Source organism: Pituophis catenifer, unplaced genomic scaffold, assembly GCF_029215685.1.
Source record: "Pituophis catenifer annectens isolate HBS135680 unplaced genomic scaffold, rPitCat1.0.hap2 SCAF_1, whole genome shotgun sequence".
NCBI lineage: Eukaryota > Metazoa > Chordata > Lepidosauria > Squamata > Colubridae > Pituophis > Pituophis catenifer.
Genome location: NW_027256881.1, coordinates 323,493,185 through 323,510,725, shown reverse-complemented (window position 1 = coordinate 323,510,725; position 17,541 = coordinate 323,493,185). Strand labels below are relative to the sequence as shown.

General features: G+C 38.8%; 1 protein-coding gene across 2 annotated transcripts in view; it reads left to right on the top strand.

Moving 5' to 3' along the window:
- The window catches only part of SAMD4A (sterile alpha motif domain containing 4A), a 133,572-nt gene that overhangs the window by 65,969 nt on the left and 50,062 nt on the right, over nt 1–17,541 (top strand). The window lies entirely within an intron of this gene.

Here is a 17,541-nt window from a genome sequence, read left to right as displayed (position 1 = left end):
CATTTTTTAAAATTACATTTCTATTGACCCTATTAAAATAAGAGCAAGGACGAAATTGTCCTCTGAAAATAGATTACCCTACAGTTGATTCAGCAAAATAACAGGGTTTTACTTTGTTTTACACTTGGAAAAGGAGATGGACTTTTAGTATACCAATGCTGCCTATTAAATGATGCACAGATACTTCAGAAATTAACATGTAGAAGTTCATGTGATTTTTAATATTAATATTAAAGCATTAGAATAGAATTAACATAGTTGGAAGGGACCTTGGAGGTTGTCTAGTCCAACCTCCTGCTTAGGCAGGAAACCCTATACCACTTCAGACAAATGGTTATCCAACCTCTTCTTAAAAACTTCCAGTGTTGGAGCATTTGCAACTTCTGGAGGCAATTTGTTCCACTGGTTAATTGTTCTAACTGTCAGGAAATTTCTCCTTAGTTCTAAGTTGCTTCTCTCCTTAATATATTAAAGCATTAATAAAGTATTTAATACTAGCATTAAATAATATTAGTATTAATATTTAATATTAATCACTAATAATATTTTACTACTAATATTAACTATAGCTGTAAATAATCTTCTACCTTAAACCTGGGTGGGCAATTTATGGCTACCAGTAGTTTGGGGCTGCTGTTCTGTAAATATTTGTGCTTATACACACAGTCATTTTCCATCCCAAATACACTTGCAGCTCATTTTCTCAGTGAGCTTAATTCCATACTTATATACACATCTTATTTATTTTTACATGCAATCAATCACATACATGCTGCCCCATTCTGCCCCTTGTAGTCCTTGACTTGTGATCACAATTGAGCCCCAAATTTCTGTTGTTAAGTAACCCCCACGCATGCCCATGAGATCCCTTCCCCCCATGCATGCGCACAAGACCCCCCGTGCATGCACATACATCTCCCACATGCGCCCAGGGCCTGAGACCCAAAAATCAGCTGGCTGGTGGGAGGTGCTCATGCATGCGCGATGGAGCTGAGCTCGGCAACAGCTCATGTGCCCAGAGAGAGGGCTCAGTGTTTTTCCAGGTATTCTTTAGAAGCTATAAATCTGCTCAAGACATATGCACTAGCCAGTGGTGACTATCCCCACACAAAATTCTGCATCCAATTTACAGAATTTTTAATGTGTATCAAAGTTCAGATTTAACAATGAAAAGTTACTTTGGGTTCAAATGTCAAACTTGGCCGCTCTGTATTAAAAATGTGGTACCTTTGCTTTGATTCCTAAAAACCATCTCTTATAACTATTGATTCAATTGCAATAGTAAAGCTTCCAACTTGCTGAATTAAAGTATCAAACAGACTCTCGAGATTTGTTGTTATAATTGTCTACACTAATTGGGACTCATGTGGTGTACTTGGGTGTCAGCTGGTTTGTTTGTGCTCTGCTCTTCACAAACAACAGAAAATAAAACCATTACACATAAAAATAACTGCAATAATCTGCTAAGAAAACTGAATTTTACCAAGATTTATTTATAGCATTGATTATAAAAAATCCCAGTAGATATTATTGAGGTTACGCTAATTCAGGCACATTCTATATACAGCTTAGTTTCCCAGATTGTCTACATGTCAGCATCACTTATGTTCTGACATATTAATGTGTTTGTTCTTAATAGATTTTGGTGCTTTGTAAGATTCTCTTTGAAAAGTGTGAATCTAGTCATGGCATTGGAGGGGGGAGGAGTTGGTTGTGTGATTGCATGCCATTAAATCAATATCCACTTTTTGCAACCACGTAGATTTTTCTGCACAATGATCTGGTCTTCTGACACTGTACCCACTGGAATGGGGGGGAGGGAGCATATTTTGAGATTTTTCTTTTTCTTATACAAGGTTTTCCCCGCTTTCTATGCATCCTGAGTTTACTATTATGCTTATGCACAAGCTGTATGCAGGGGTAGGCTTCAAAAATTTTAGCAAGAGCTTCTCTTCCTGGTTGCTGGGTGAGCATGCCCATGGTGGGTGTGGCCTAGTCGGCCTCCTGCACCACGGCAGTTTTTGCCCTCCCTGGCTCTGGAGGCTTTTCTTGAGCTTCCAGGAGGATGAAAACGGCCTCCCCAGGCTCCAGAGACCCTCTGGAGGCCAGAAACGGGCCTGTTTCTGGCCTTCCCTAACTTCCAGTAGGCCCGTTTTTCACCTTCCCTCGAGCCTCCGTATGCGCCCTGCACTTACCTGCATCCAAAACAGTCCGTGTGAGGACTCCTGGGAGGGGAAGGGCAAGGTGGGAGGGGCCAACCAGGAGTGGGATTTGGAGGTTCTCCGAACTGCACAGAAACTTAGCTAGAGGTTCTCCCGAACCCCTGCAAAATCCCAGGAGCCCACCCCTGGCTGTATGTAATTTAATTGTTTCCTTCGCTTCATAAATTCTGTACTTAACTAAATTGATGGAGCAGCAGGGAGAAAGTAGAAAATTAATATACCTGTTGTCCTGGTATAAACTAATGATTTGTGGCTGATTTTCAAAGTATAATGTTGTAATGAGATATATATTCTCACTTGTTCTTGAGTCTCTGTGAACAGGAATGACACAGCAAGAAAAGTAATAGGGCTGATTCAGCATTTTTCTTCTAATAATTTTATTTAGATTTACAAAGATAAATTTGTAAGACAAACCAAGAAAAATATAAAAAGTAAAGAAAGATAAATGCAAAGTGAGAGAAAATGAAATAAAAAAATAAGAAAAGATATAAAACTGACTCCCCCCTCCAAACAAGTATAAACAATTTCGGGAACTTAACTTCTTCGCTAGTATTTAAAAAATATTCATATATTCTTTTATAAAATTTTATACAACCCACAGGAAATATTCTTCCAAGTTCATCTAGTTCCTTGACTTTTCAAAAATTAATATTGTAGTCTTTCCTTTACTGTTTTCCAAAAATTAAGTTTTTCTTTTTAATCCTTAAATTTATATGAAACTTCTTTCATCTAGCATAGAAGAAAACTCTTCTAGTGTGACAAAACCTGCCCTTCGGAAGGTTCTTAACATCCAGAAAAATCACTAACGAGCAACTTCCTGAAGTAGTTAAAAAAGGAAATGGGCGAAACCAGTGTCCAAATGGAGATGCTGAACCTCATTTTAGGCAGGATGAATTTCCCCTGGGGCTCTCAGAGTTCCTACACCTGCTGGAGATCATTATTTTACAATCTTTTCGTGAGGAGCTTCTATATGGAAGAAACTTATGAGTGAGCGAAGAGGAGATGAAACTCCCCTTTTCCTCTTTTTTCCTTTTTTCCGCTGCAGCCTCCTTGGCTCCTGTTTTTGCTGTGACTATTGGCTCAGCTCTCAGAGTCATCTTCAGTCTCTCATTATGTCCCTGGAAGTCCAATTCAGCATTTTTTTCCCAAGATGTTGTGCTTTGCCAGAGAGCAAGCCATAGTAGGGCTCTGGCCTAAACCAGACAGGTTAATGTCTTGCAGTTTCCCAGCCCAGCCCACCCAGCCCAAAAAAATGCCAGCATTTCAGCTTCACTAGGATACATTGGGGTACTGTTCTCATCATACAGTGCTCAACCAACATCACCCCAAACTATGCTAGCCAAAACGAAGGAAGTTATAGCCAACCTTTCTAGATCAGGGGTCTCCAACCTTGGCAACTTTAAGCCTGGAGGACTTCATCTCCCAGAATTCTGGGAGTTGAAGTGCTCCAGGCTTAAAGTTGCCAAGGTTGGAGACCCCTATTCTAGAGGATACCAGTAAGAAGACTGCTCGAAGATGCCATATGTAGCTATTACAAATAAAACAATTTTGTGTTCTCTTCTTTGGGGGAAATTTTGAATGATGTTATTTGTCTGCACATTTTTTGATTTTACCAAAAAATTTCCTTCCCTGGCCTAAGACATAGTTTGGATCTCTACACTGATTTAATTCCTCTATTAATCCCCGGAAGTCTGAGCATAGCCATAACAAGATACAAGTGAACTGAAATGCCTGATTGCCTGCCTACTAGGGCTGCAAGCTCTCAAATTTTTTTTTTAATCAAAAAGAAGTTGGCTCTTCAACATATTTGGGATGGAAATACAGCTGGGAAAGGAGACTGGGTGGAATTTGGGATATTCTTTGTGAATGTCCCTTCCAAGAAGTTAGCTGTCTGTTTCTCTTTTTTCCTTTCTAAAATTTCCACTTGGCCATGGTTTGCAGAGCCAATAGCATTCCAGTTGGCAGAGTTTCTTTCCAGTTTTGGCTGAAACAAGCGGCTATTTCATCCTGAACTCCCCTCCTCCTTCCGTTTTTTTTTTTTTCTCTGCTAATGTGGAAGTCATCATGGCTTTACGTCATATGGCAGTGAACCCAAGCACATTTTATGGCTCTGTGAGTCATCATTACTTTTCCAGCGTCTGTGTCATTAGCTTGGAATTTGTATTTGAAACTTTCTCCACACTTCATTTACTCTAGATTTTTTTGCCAAGACTCTCTGCTTTGGTGTTTGTCGCTTAATATGGTCTTCCTGGCCCTCTTTTCACAGAATTTTTCAACCCCCTTTCCCCATTGTACTGGGGACAAATCCAGGTTGTAATGTTCACAATTATCCCACTCTTCTCCAGTTCTTTGCCATTAATAAAAACATATCAGGTGTTGGTTTGTCAACACAGAAGAGCACCCATTACATAGTCCTTCACTGAATTTGCAGTTTTCTTTAGAAACAGGCAAGTACAAAGAAGACATCTGGAGAACTGGAAGGTTAGTTTTTGAACAGGAGAAAGCAAAACTAACACTGCTGCAAAGGGTTTTTAGTATGTTTAACTCTTTAAAATAATCTGATTTGAATCCCTTTATGGTTCACTTATGCTGACTGAGCATAGTGATCTAATACATCAGGAGGACACCAGGTTGGGGAAGGCTGGTCTCTGCCTGTGTAAAAATGCAAAAAGAGCTTATATTCTATATATATCCTACAGCATCTCTTAGCAGGCATATTTTTAATGCTCACATTGCTTAATAGCTGCCAAATTGAAATGGTGGAATAATCTCTGCCCATTTTTCTGGGTGAGAGCAAATTGGGAGGGGATTTATGACTGTCCTTGCGCGGGCTATCTTTAACACTTGTCATTTGCTGCCCAAGAAGGAGACAGCTTCTAGCTAAACTTGGATATCTCAAAAAATCCTGAATCTTATCATTAATGATAAGATTAGTTTTCCCATATATAAGATAAGATATGACCAATCATTTTGTTGTTGTATGTGTGTACATTGAGAGATTCCTTGTGTGTGCAGTCACACTTGGCCAATAAAGAATTCCATTTCTATTTCTATATTTCTAATTCTCCTCTCCTCTCCTCTCCTCTCCTCTCCTCTCCTCTCCTCTCTCCTCTCCTCTCATTGGAGCAGTCCCGGTTAGTACTTATACAGAAGTTGACTAAGAAATCCCAGGACTGGAGGCTAGACTGGGAAAGCAGAAAACACCCTGGAATGCAGTGGAAAGCCACTGGTTTATTGTTTCAGAAAAGTCTGTATGGACCTTGTACATGGATTCACCAGAAGTCAAGTAGAAGGAGACTTTTGCTTACATGCCTTTTCCCAAAGTATCCTAAGGCCTGTCTTGTATGAACAGAGAATAAGAATTGAATGTGATGGTGAGATTTGTTCCATAGAAGAAGCTCAGTTTCCTTCTGTTGTGACTCCTCAAATGGTATAGTCTTCGTTATAAAACTATAAATGACCTTTTCCTCACTGCCTCCATATCGTAAGCAATTGTCCCATTTTTCAAACTGCTGTTGTTTTAACCATCTTTCAGGTTTCTCTGGTTGGAATTTAGCTTGTTACTCAGTTTGTTTTAAGGGTCTGAAAGGAGAGCATCTCAAGGAGTAAGTGGAAAGAAGTATCATGATGTCACAAGGACAAGCCAGTCTTAAAGCCAGGCTTTCTTCTAAATTTGTTGCGACATCAGAGATTACAGATCTAACTAAGAAAGAAAAGGGGTATGTGAAAGTGTGTATTTTAATGGTCTTTGGACCAGTGGTGAAATGTAAAATTTGTTACTACCGGTTCTGTGGGCGTGGCTTGGTGGGGGGGGGGTAATATGACTGAGTGGGCGTGGCCAACTTTTTTTTTTTTTTACTTTTAAAAGCATTTTTTCTACAATCTCTTCGGCTGAAGAGGTTGTTAAAAAAATGTTTTTAAAGCCTCTGACGATCCCAGCTGACTTGCCTGATCAGCAGAGGCTTTTTTTCCTTTTAAAAACATTTTTTCTATAACCTCTTTGGCCGAAGAGATTGTAGAAAAAATGCTTTTAAAAGCCTCTGATGATCCCAGCTGAGCCGTGCGATCATCAGAGGCTTTTTTTTTTACTTTTAAAAGCATTTTTTCGGCCAAAGAGGTTGTAGAAAAAATGCTTGTAAAAATTTTAAAAAAAAGCCTCTGATGATTGCGTGGCTCAGCTGGGCAATGGGGAGGGCAGGGATTTTTGCTACTGGTTCTCCGAACCACCCACCTCCATCGCTACCGGATCAGGAGATCCAGTCTGAACCCTGCTTTGGACCAATTGGTTTGGTGTATGTGAGTGTTATTGGATGCCCCCTGGACTTTAGCAAGACATGAAGATTTTGTGAGCGGACATTGTGGCTTTTCTTGCTCAAAGGAGAGAGTTTAGAAACCTCTCACAACATAATTAGGTTGGCAATGTGAAAGAAGTGTATTATGAGCATCCAATTTAAAAAAAAAAAAAACCCTAAATGGAAAGAAAACCCTTGAAGCTTCTGTTCTGCCTGGTGGGGTGGAGAGAGGCCAAGTGAAGCTGCAATCTAATTTTGGAGTGGTGTTATTACAGGTCACAGAGTCATTTCACCGGCCAGTCACAAGCAGAAATTCCAAAAGAACAGGTCACATGGTGGCACAGTGCGCTGAGGAGGCTTACGCGAGTGACGATTTATTTTTTAATTTGGCCAAGAGCCCTACATTACTTTGTGTCTTCCTTAACAAAACAAAACAAAACAAAACAAAGCAATGACTCTTAAGTGTTCCCTTTCCTGTTACACCACCCCCACCCTGTGGCATTGCCCAGAGTGTGGCAGTATAGAGTGAGCCATGCTGTTCTTCATAGTTTTGCTTGTATTATTTTTGTATGGAAAAATCTCATCAGCAGTTAGCAGCTTATGTCCTGGGGGTGGGGGGCAGAGAATTAGACCACACAGTCCTCATCTATCTTTTATTTTCACTGTGACTCCCTACAATCTCCCTGCTCCCTGGCTGCTTCTGTTTTCATATACATTGTGCCAAAAACTGATAACTATGGTTGTCTAAATTGTGGCTGTGGGGGATACAGACAAAATCCTAGGTGCTTGGAGTCCTAAAGGCAGAATGCTGATGCCTAGAAACCTGAACTATTTATACATTTAAGAAGATAACTGTCTTATTCTAGAAGTGCACCATATTTTCAGACAAGGGCTAGACTTCATTCTTTGTATGCTGTGCCAGTGCCTGTATCTAAATATGGACAGAAGCTGAATTTAAATTACATTGCATTCATTAAATAATATAAATATGTGCCTCCGGATGTTTAATAATTCCCTTTTCTTTGACATTAAAATTACTGTTTGGTGCCAAACTGTCAAATCACTCCAATGACGAGGATCACTTAATGAGACAGTCTCAAGTTATGCATTCCTTCTTTTACAGAGTCAGGTTATTGATCCTTCTAGACAAGTGTTTTCTAATCTTCTGACAGTTGATGTTGAGTCCTCCAACTGCTTTAATTTCTGCAAAATGGGTGACCAATGTAATGTATATGAGATGCTATGGATGACCTCAGAGGGAGTGGGGTGAAGGTGTGCTCCATCCTTGCTCTGTTTCACTTCTTGGTGGTTTGCAATACCATCAAATGATCATAGAATCCTTCTAGAACTTCTGTGGGGGTTGGGAATGAGAGGTATGCTTTTTTTTCTCATTCCTTGGGATCCATTCCAATTGGTATTGATTGGAGTAGAAAGGTCTAGTCCAGTGGTAATGAACCTTTTATTCACCAAGTGCCAAACAGGTAGGTGCTTCACATGCTTTGCACATGAGTGTGTCATCCGTGCTGATGTGCGGCTCCTCCCCATGCTCTGTACATGCAACCGCACCATCTGCACATGCGCACAGCTTTTGTGCGCGCCCCCACCGTGTGCTGCACACGCAATCACACCATCTGCGCATGTGTGTGGTTTTTACATGAGCAATGCACATGTGCAAACACCATCTGTGCATGCGTGCACTGCGCACCAGTACTCTCACATGCATGCGCAAGCACGCATGCGTGCGCAGGAGAGCTCCAAAGTCCCCTGAATTGTGTGCATGCGCAAGGGCCCCCGAACACCAGTTGGGGGCTGCGCGCATGCGCAGCTGCAGGTGAGTTGGGCGACAGCTTGCGTGCCTGGAAAAATGACTCTGTGTGCCACTTTCGGCACGCGTGCCATAGGTTCACCATCAAGGGTCTAGTCCATGCTTTGTGGTGAGTATCTCAAAGCTTGATGTACACCACCTCCTATTTAATATCTACATCATGAAAATGCTGGATGAGTTTAACCTACAGCATGGATTGAGATATCAGAAATATGTTGATGATGCTTAGCTGTACATCAAAAATATCATTAAGTTCTGTCCTGATGCCTGGAGGCTGTGGGGGACTGGATGAGAAAAAACAGCTTCAGCTCAACCAATCTGAGTGGCCTTGGCTTTTAGGGCTTTCTGCATCTCATAATTTCCCATCATTAGTTCTGGGTGCAGTACACTTCCTCAGAGAGAATTAGGGTACAGTTTGGGAATTCTTCTGGACTTGCAGTTCCTATTTGAGAAGAAGGCACACCTACAGTCAAGGAGATTTTTGTAAAATTACCTGTAATATGCCAGTTGCATCCTTTCCTGGACTGGGGGGAACTGCAAAGGCACTCATGTTTTTGCTGTCCTCCCAAATGGATTAGTGCAATGTGCTCTACATGGGATTCCTCTTAAAGAATATCCAGAAGCTGCAATTGGTCCATACTACAGTGGCACAGGCAATTTTTGGGGTGCCCTTACCTCATGAGCTGCACAGATTCTCAAGAAGCTTCTGAGTGCAATACAAGGTCCTGGTGCTCACTACTTCATGGGATGGGACCAGGATATTCGATTACCCTTACTCTCTGGATCTCACCAATTAAAGAATACTGATTACTGTGACCTGCAAAGTATGCATCTTTTGCTGGAGTGCTGCCCTTTTGGAACACCCTACCACCTGAGATTATTGCTGAATTTCCAGAAAATGCTTAAGATCTGGCTATTTTCCCAGGCATGGTAACTAGGAAGGTAGTGAAACCAGTGAGATTTTATAATTGTTGTTGAGGAATTATCCTCAGCATCCATGTTTTGCTTTTTATTATGTGTTGTTTTTATCAGTTGCGTTATTTATATTGGTTTTTAAATTATGTTTACCACCTAGAGTTGCCTTGGGAAACAGGCAGCTCTACAAAGCTAAATAAACGAAAACTGAAATAAATATATATTATTGAGCATCTCCAGTTTTGCTCACTGTAGGGGTTCTTGCATTATTCTCTGGCGGTCCCTGGGAGAGAAAATCAGCCTTTCTCTCCAGCATAGAGAGATAATCATAAGTTTCTGGTCCTTCCATGACAGGCGACTAGCGCCTTTTCTTCAAGAATATAGATTACACTCTTTACCCAAGACTATAGACATGGCCAGCTCATTCTAAAGCTTCAGATAAATCATTCTATTCTTATTGACAACTAACGTTGATTCCAATTGCTTTTAACCCCCTTTAATGTCTTCTACTTGACTGTGGACTAAGAAGATGTATTTAGTCAGGATATTTGCAAAAGCAGCTCTGCAGAATAATTCTCCCAACTCGGTGTTCTTTTGTTTGGGTGGAAGCAATGGCTTCTCAAAATATCAAGAGGAGGTTTCCATTGCTACCTGGTTCTTTTGAAGGCCTACAATGCCAGACTGATCCTGGACTTCAGCTTCTGTTTTGTAAATTCTGGATTACCACAAAAGACTCTCATTCCAGCAGGGTAAGTTTCACATTGTAACTACTTCATTAGCCTCACAATTACGCCTGTCTGCCTCCATTAAGGACACCGCTTTTCCCAATGTGTAAGACTTGATATGGTGAAATTAGATTGATGGCTGCTTTCCCTTGTCAAACAAATATAGAACCTCAGAAGAGACACCATTCTTTTCATTTTAAGTAGTACATTTCTTGTTAACCTTCCTTCCGCAAATCTGCCAACAGTCATAAAAACTATGCACTTTGGGGATTGGCTATCACAGTTAAACATATCCTCCATAGTAGTTGGTACAACAGAAATGATGGCCTTCCATCGGGTGCACTACAGTTGTCTTCAGTAAAAGAGTGTATCATAGACAACACACAACGTCTACTGCCTTCTTGGTGCTTTCTCTTCACTGCCTTTCCCAGCTCTCCCATGGGATGGGACGGGATGCACTGAAGGATAAGAAGATTGTCTTCAAAGACACAGTCCAGTTGGCATCCTTCACAGGTGGCTCTTATCAGTCCACTCAGCTCTGGTGAAAATTTACATAGTAATTTTTCTTGGCCCTGTGACAAAAGCAGTGTGTATATTGGAAAACAGCGAGAGTACTATCAGATCACCTCTACCTTCCTTGAATTGTATATTAGTGTTTATATTCAGGTAATGGGACTGGAAGAAGCATTTCAGAGAGGAAATGTTGATGATCTTCTAGTTGGACCAATATAATTCTCTATTTTGTTGCTTGCCTTTATTGAAGAACACCTAACTTCCAATTTATTGGGAGGTGTTTTCCTTTGGGTGGGGGGTGTTAAATTTATTGTGTTCTATTTTAAATGGAGTCCCATATCAGTACTGTTGTGACATTATTGTGCTATTCCACACATGCTCCGAACCCTTCTAGGTTCGTTGTTTGGTTTGTTGCATTCTTCTTGGCTGAAAAAGTTATTTAAGTGTAGTTAAGATGCAAAAAACAAGGGCAGCATTTCAAAACGATGTTGTCAAACAGAAAACCAGGGTGTAATAGATCAGCAATTTATTTCCTAACATCTGAAGCTTTTAAATGCACTTTCATGATATTGTACTTCTTTTTCTTTGACATATAAGGAAAGTGACCGGCAGAAAGACTTAGTAAATATTTGCTGCTGTGTCATTGTTGCATTTGTACATAATTTTTATATATAAAATATTATTTTGGTCTATAATTGCTGCTTATTAAAAAGTAATGTCTTGTTTATAAATTGCAAAATCACTATGGAGTTTTGTGTGACTCCATAGTGATTTTCTATGCTGAAACTCCTGGCTGACACCTTTATATTCATTACTCATATACATTTTGACTAAATTGTACCAATCTACTGAAGCTACTTAACCACCATCCTTCCTTCTGAGAAATATCCAATTCTTTTTGTTTGTTTGAAAATGAGCAGATTTACTCATAATGGGTTCTATAAGAATGGCTTGTAGGATTCTGTATCTCTGAGCTGATTTTCCTTCTACACGGTATTTTTGGATTCTCATTATTCCTACACAGGAAAGACTTTGTTATATTGGCTTGGTTCCAGAAGGCTGGACACTTGCTTACCTAATAACCTCTCCCTAAAGATACATACAATTTCAACCTTTCTGCGTGTTCAGAAGGGCATGAAGACCTGGCTCTTCCCCCAGGCATTGGGACCAAGCTGTTACAGATAGTCCTCAGCTTTTAAAAGAACCTTTAAACCAGGGAGTTGTCAGGCACAAATAACCAAGACCATTTGTTGAATTCCCAGCATAGAAGAGAGTTGCGGCATAGAGCCGTGGTGGCGCAGTGGTTAGAATGCAGTACTGCAGGCTACTTTTGCTGACTACTGGCTGCCTGCAATTTGGCAGTTCAAATCTCACCAGGTTCAAGGTTGACTCAGCCTTCTGTCCTTCCGAGATGAGTAAAATGAGGACCCAGATTGCTGGGGGCAATATGCTGACTCTGTAAACCGCTTAGAGAGGGCTGTAAAAGCACTGTGAAGCGGTATATAAGTCTAAGTGCTATTGCTAAGTGCAATAAGAGTTTATTATTGCTACCTCTAATACAAGAATCTTGTCAACTAATGGTCAAAGCTAAATTGGCACTAGGTAAAGGTCAATAGAATTCACAGAGGGGGAGGCTAGACTTAGGTCTATTGTTGCAACATAATAACTCTAAACTGATAACACTTTTAACCCTGCCTTCCAGCTCAGCTTACTCTTTTCCTACAGGAGCATACATGTCCCAATACTTGTCGGTTCCGTGATAAAGTTGCAATATCAGCAGGAGGGGAAGGTGACCAGTGTGGTGGGGATAGGGCATCTCGAATAGCAGGTTGATACCTCATCAACTTTAAAAGTAAGTTAATTCATGTGTCTGGGATTTCTAGAGGAAGGAAATATAGGTCAGTTACATTCTGTGTGGGTTTTTATTGTTTTATTTTTATTTTTTATTTTTTTGATATCTGATCAAATTTATTTGACATTCAGATATGCAGGTAAACAGTTTTTATTATCTTTGGGGGGAGGTGTTTTTATTTTAAGGACGTTTGTACCTTAAACCTTAGACCAGCTCTGGGAAAAGATTATTGTGAATCTCAGCTGAGATGTAGTGAATTGGCCAAAAATTAGGCAGTCCTTGCAAAATTGTACTACTATAACACTACCCTTAAAGCTGTCCGGAAATTTCCTTTCGTATAGCCTTCCAGTGATTTTAGATTGCAGTAGTACAAAACATGAAAAATATATAAGGAGTAGCAAATAAGGTTGTGCAAATCACTTGGGCACAGAATGGAGTGTCAAAATGAAGCGTCTCTGGAAAGTTTAGTACAGCTATTCTGAAGCTCGCTTTTCTGATCATGTGTCCATGTGAACTCGATCTTGAACTGGCCATATCTTGACAATTCCAAGTAGCAGATTTGAAGAGTCCTCTTGGACAAGCTGTCCAAAGAAACATATTTTAACCTATGAACAGCCTGTACTCTAGAAGTATTATGGGGATTCCTTCCATGTGCATTTCCAGTTTGGAAGCCTTAAAGGACAGATACGGGAATAAACCTTATGTGAATCATAAGGAATTCATTATCACAAGAAAGCTGTATTCACGTGACACATTTAACAAGCTCAGTTAATGTTGATGGGGCCCTATTTGCCCCACATGATAAACTTGGTACCATTAAATAAGAATATTATTGTGTCATAGAAACATTGCTTGTTTGTATTGCTCAAGGTTGTGCAAACCCAGAAATGGATGAATTTAATATTCAGCTTAAATATGTGTGAATATAACCCATATTTAGAAAACCTCACATTTTACGGGTTTAAACAACTTTGTCTAAACTCCTATTTTTATGGAATATTTCTGCTTCTTGAGGAGTTTTTTACTTTAAAATTTTTATGGGTTTAAACAATTTTGGCTAAACTCCTATTTTCATGAAATATTTCTGCTTCTTGAGTTTTTTTACTATCTGATTTTTATTAGCTATTTCAAGGGCTCTTTTAATCTCAGATATGGGTATCTATGTATGGGTATATTTCCCCAACAGCCATAAATACATTTCTCAGAAGAAAAATTGGGGAAGGAAACTACACAAACTTTAAGATAGTTTTTTTTTCTCTCTCATTTTATTTCTAACTTAAGGGGAAAACAATTCTGTTTTGTACTGCATGCGTAACTTCTGCTTTACATATAATTTTAAGTCATGGAATAAACTGAAATGGTTGAATTCACACAATACGATGAGTCCAAACTAAACATATTACATAATCTGTGAACCTAGATTTTTTTAAAAAGTTGATTCAGTATAACAGCAGTGGTGGAAAAAAAACTAAATTTGGAGAGGGAAAATTTTTGAGGAATAAATAGAATCATTGGTTATGTTTAGTCTCCAAAAAACGAGACTATAGAGAGACATGATAAGTGTCACAAGGAGTTTATGGCTTTCATGTAGAAGACAGGGCAGAAAACAGGATACGAAAGAGCAGATTTAATTTACAAAGAAATTATTTTGGTTTATACTGAAAAATGTCCTAACTGTAAGAGCTATTCGACAATGAAACAGAGTGCCTGGGGGATGGTGACCTCATCTTCAGAGATGTTTAAACAGAAGCTGGATGATTACCTGCCAGAGAAGCTATGTCAATAGATTTCTGCTGTGGCCAGAGTCTAGGAGATCTCCAAAATAACTTCAACCCCTCTCATGCCATAATTCTGTGATATAACAAACTGATTCACCAAGCTCTACATCTTATGCCTTCCAATGTGATGAACACCATAATTTTAGATCAGGATATAACAAAGATACTACTGATAGGCTGAAGTTATAATGTACACCCTCATCATTTTTTGGCTCCACTTACTAATGATCCCTCATTGTGTTTGGTAGTCAACGTGTAGTAGGATTCCTGCTCTGCCCAATGAAAATGATTTTAGATATCTTACATATCTTTGTTATTAGCAATAACAAAATTCAGTCACCAATTAAAATTACAAAACCCAACAACAGAAGGAGCAAACTATAAGAAGTCAGCTTCAACTTCAAAGATAAAGCATTATGAACACTTTATGAAAAAGCCAAATTTGTTGCTAATATTAAATATAACAGGAGACTGGAAAAATGACTTTGAAAATATGGGACAGACTGTTTAAAGATAAGCAGTTTCAAAGTAATGCTGGTCTAATCAGAGTAACCATAAGCCGCCCCTTGGGAGTCCCTTGGGAGTTGGGCGGCATAGAAATGCGACAAAATAAAAAAATAAAAAAAGCTAACCATAGTGAGTGCCTTGAGTTGGGTCTGTAAGACACTTGGGGCAAAATTTGTAACACAATGTATGCAGCAATGATGAAAAGCCCATTCCCTCATTCACACTGTTCCATTTTTTGACCAACTAGAATTTCTGACTACTTTACAGCTGCCTTATGAAAACTAGGAGATGGAAAGCATTATGAACTGGTATCTTAGCAAACTTTAGTAAACAAGATGTCTACCCACTCTTCTAAATATTAGATGGAATTGCCTTCAGTTTAATCCAGAAACGTATGGTGCTCACATACTAAGAGCTGTAACCAGTAATACAAAAATATTCCCCTTCTCCATATAAATAATTATCTAAAATTATCTTGGCTTTCTCTGGCTGAGGAATTCGGGGAATTGAAGTCCACAAGTCTTAAAGTTGCCAAGGTTGGAGACCCCTGATCTAAAGGATATCTTTTAATGAAGTTCCTGATTAGCCACAAAATATTCATATCTCTTTCTCAGCTAGTTGTGATTTGTATAAATGTCCATCTTTGAAACATAAGCTGCCTTGGTGGGTTTTAGTCATTTGTTATCTTGGAGGTGGAAGATGACAGAGAGAGGGTTGTGTGGGTTGGGACACTTCAGGCACATATGTGCCAAAGAAATGAAATTCATGTCATACTTTTCTACTGTTTTCTTTCTTTAGTAGTGACTTATCTTTCAGGAAACCTCCACTTAATGTAGAATCACTTACAAAGGCATATGGTTGTCTGCCTCTGAGCCACACTTGGCACCATCTGATTTCAAAACAGGGATGGATATCATCCTTGACAATCCAATATTTCATATTTGCAATTCAGAATGAATAGACAGACAGGACTCACTCAACATAGCAGCTAGAATCATGAATGGCTCTCAGAAAGCAGAAATGGAAATTTGCTTGGGTTCCCAACATATTTACCAGATCACACAAGGTTAATTTCAATCATTAAAGGAAAAGATGGTTGAGTCAATCTTTTACCCTTCTTCGGGGGTTTTTAAGACATAAAGAGTAAATATTATTCACTCTAAAGAATAAGTCATTCCAGTTTGGGTTGCTGCCTTCACTGTCAAAATACCTTGATTCATAACTGATTTTTTAATGTTTTAGAATGATTCATTTTATAATAATTAAATATATTTTGCTACTTTGGAAATATACCATGATATCTTGCTTATCTAATGAACAACTTCCTGACAGTTCAATATTAGTGGCAAGCTATATCAGGCTAGCAACCAACAATTAATTACACATTTAAAAAAAAGTCAAATTTATTTCCAGATACAATTTCCTGTCTGGACTGAGTGGAACTCCCCATAGGGCTATCTTTAGATAGAAAAGCGGCTTCAAGGTGTTTGAGTGTGATAATACAGTATGATTGTTTTCAAACAATCTTTGTATAAATGCAGATGAAAAGATTTACAAATTCCCACAATGGAAGAATGGATGATGAAATTAATGGAACTCGCTGAGATGGTGAAGTTAACGGTTATGGTTAAAGAAAAGACTTTGTGTAACTTTGTTTCTTTGTGGAAATCACTTTTGAACTTTTTTGTTAGCGGCTGAAAGAACTATATTAATTTTGAGATTTGGAAATATAGAATTACTGTGTGATATTGAATTTTGCATCTAAAATTTAATGTATCTTAAATTTGTAAGAATTGAAGAAAGTTGGAAGTTACTTTGTTTTCTATTTCTTTTTTTGTTTCCATATCCCTTTGCACCTCCCCTTTCCTATTTTTTCCTTCTTAACTCTTTTTTGTTTTTTATCTTACCTTTTCTAGACATTTAATAAAGAAATTGAATTAAAAAAATTAAAAACTTTGTATAAATGCGCATTTTATAAGGTAATGAGTATCATATGATTGATGTTTTATTTTTCCATTAAACATATTTTTGTATTTTAAATTAATCTGTTTTCTTCTTCTTCTTCTCTCTCTCTCCTCTTGGTAAATTACAAATTTAACTGTCCTGCATTCCTGTTACCTGAACTCAGAAACCACTATAAGCTTCATTATGAAGGTTAGATAGTGCCCAATTGAGCCTGATCTTTTCCCCCATAGAACTATGACCCTTTCCAAGGTTAATGGATAATGGCATGCATAGCCATTTTTGCCAACCTGGTCGTGCCAAAAGAAATACCACTCTGTTCTTTGCACAAATAATGTATGTAGTCCAGATATGGTGCCTCCCACATATCTGGTGCCAACACATCTGGATTTCCCAGGCAACAGGACTGGAGAAAACTGATTTGCAATGTGATGTGAAGTTACATGTTTTTGTCCCCTGCTGTGAGATGTTTACCTTGCAGCAAGATAAAGACATATTATATAGCAATGTGTTCTGCAGCCAGATTATAAAATGATCAGTCCCTATCCTTTGCATGTGAGCAGGTACATGCCACAGCTTTCCCCCCATATAGCAACTTCCATGATCCCAAGCTCTCATGACTGGAAAAATGCCCACAAATTATCAGTTTCACAAAATAACAATATGAGTGGGTCGGGATCAAGTAGGGAAAGTTAACCATTTTGGTGGCTTGGTTTCATTTTAGGATATGTTTATAAGAGGACGCTACTCAGAGAAGTTGAATCCTTAAGTAGGGTTATGATTCTAGTTACAAATTGGTATGAATGATATGTATTCATGCTAGCCTGTCTTGAAACAACAGTGGACATTTCTTCATTTGCAAAAACAAACATAGCATCTTCCTCAACCATACTTGAATTTTCTTGGAGGTTCTGTGTGATTCAAAAGCTTGCATGCAGTCTTAAGTATTA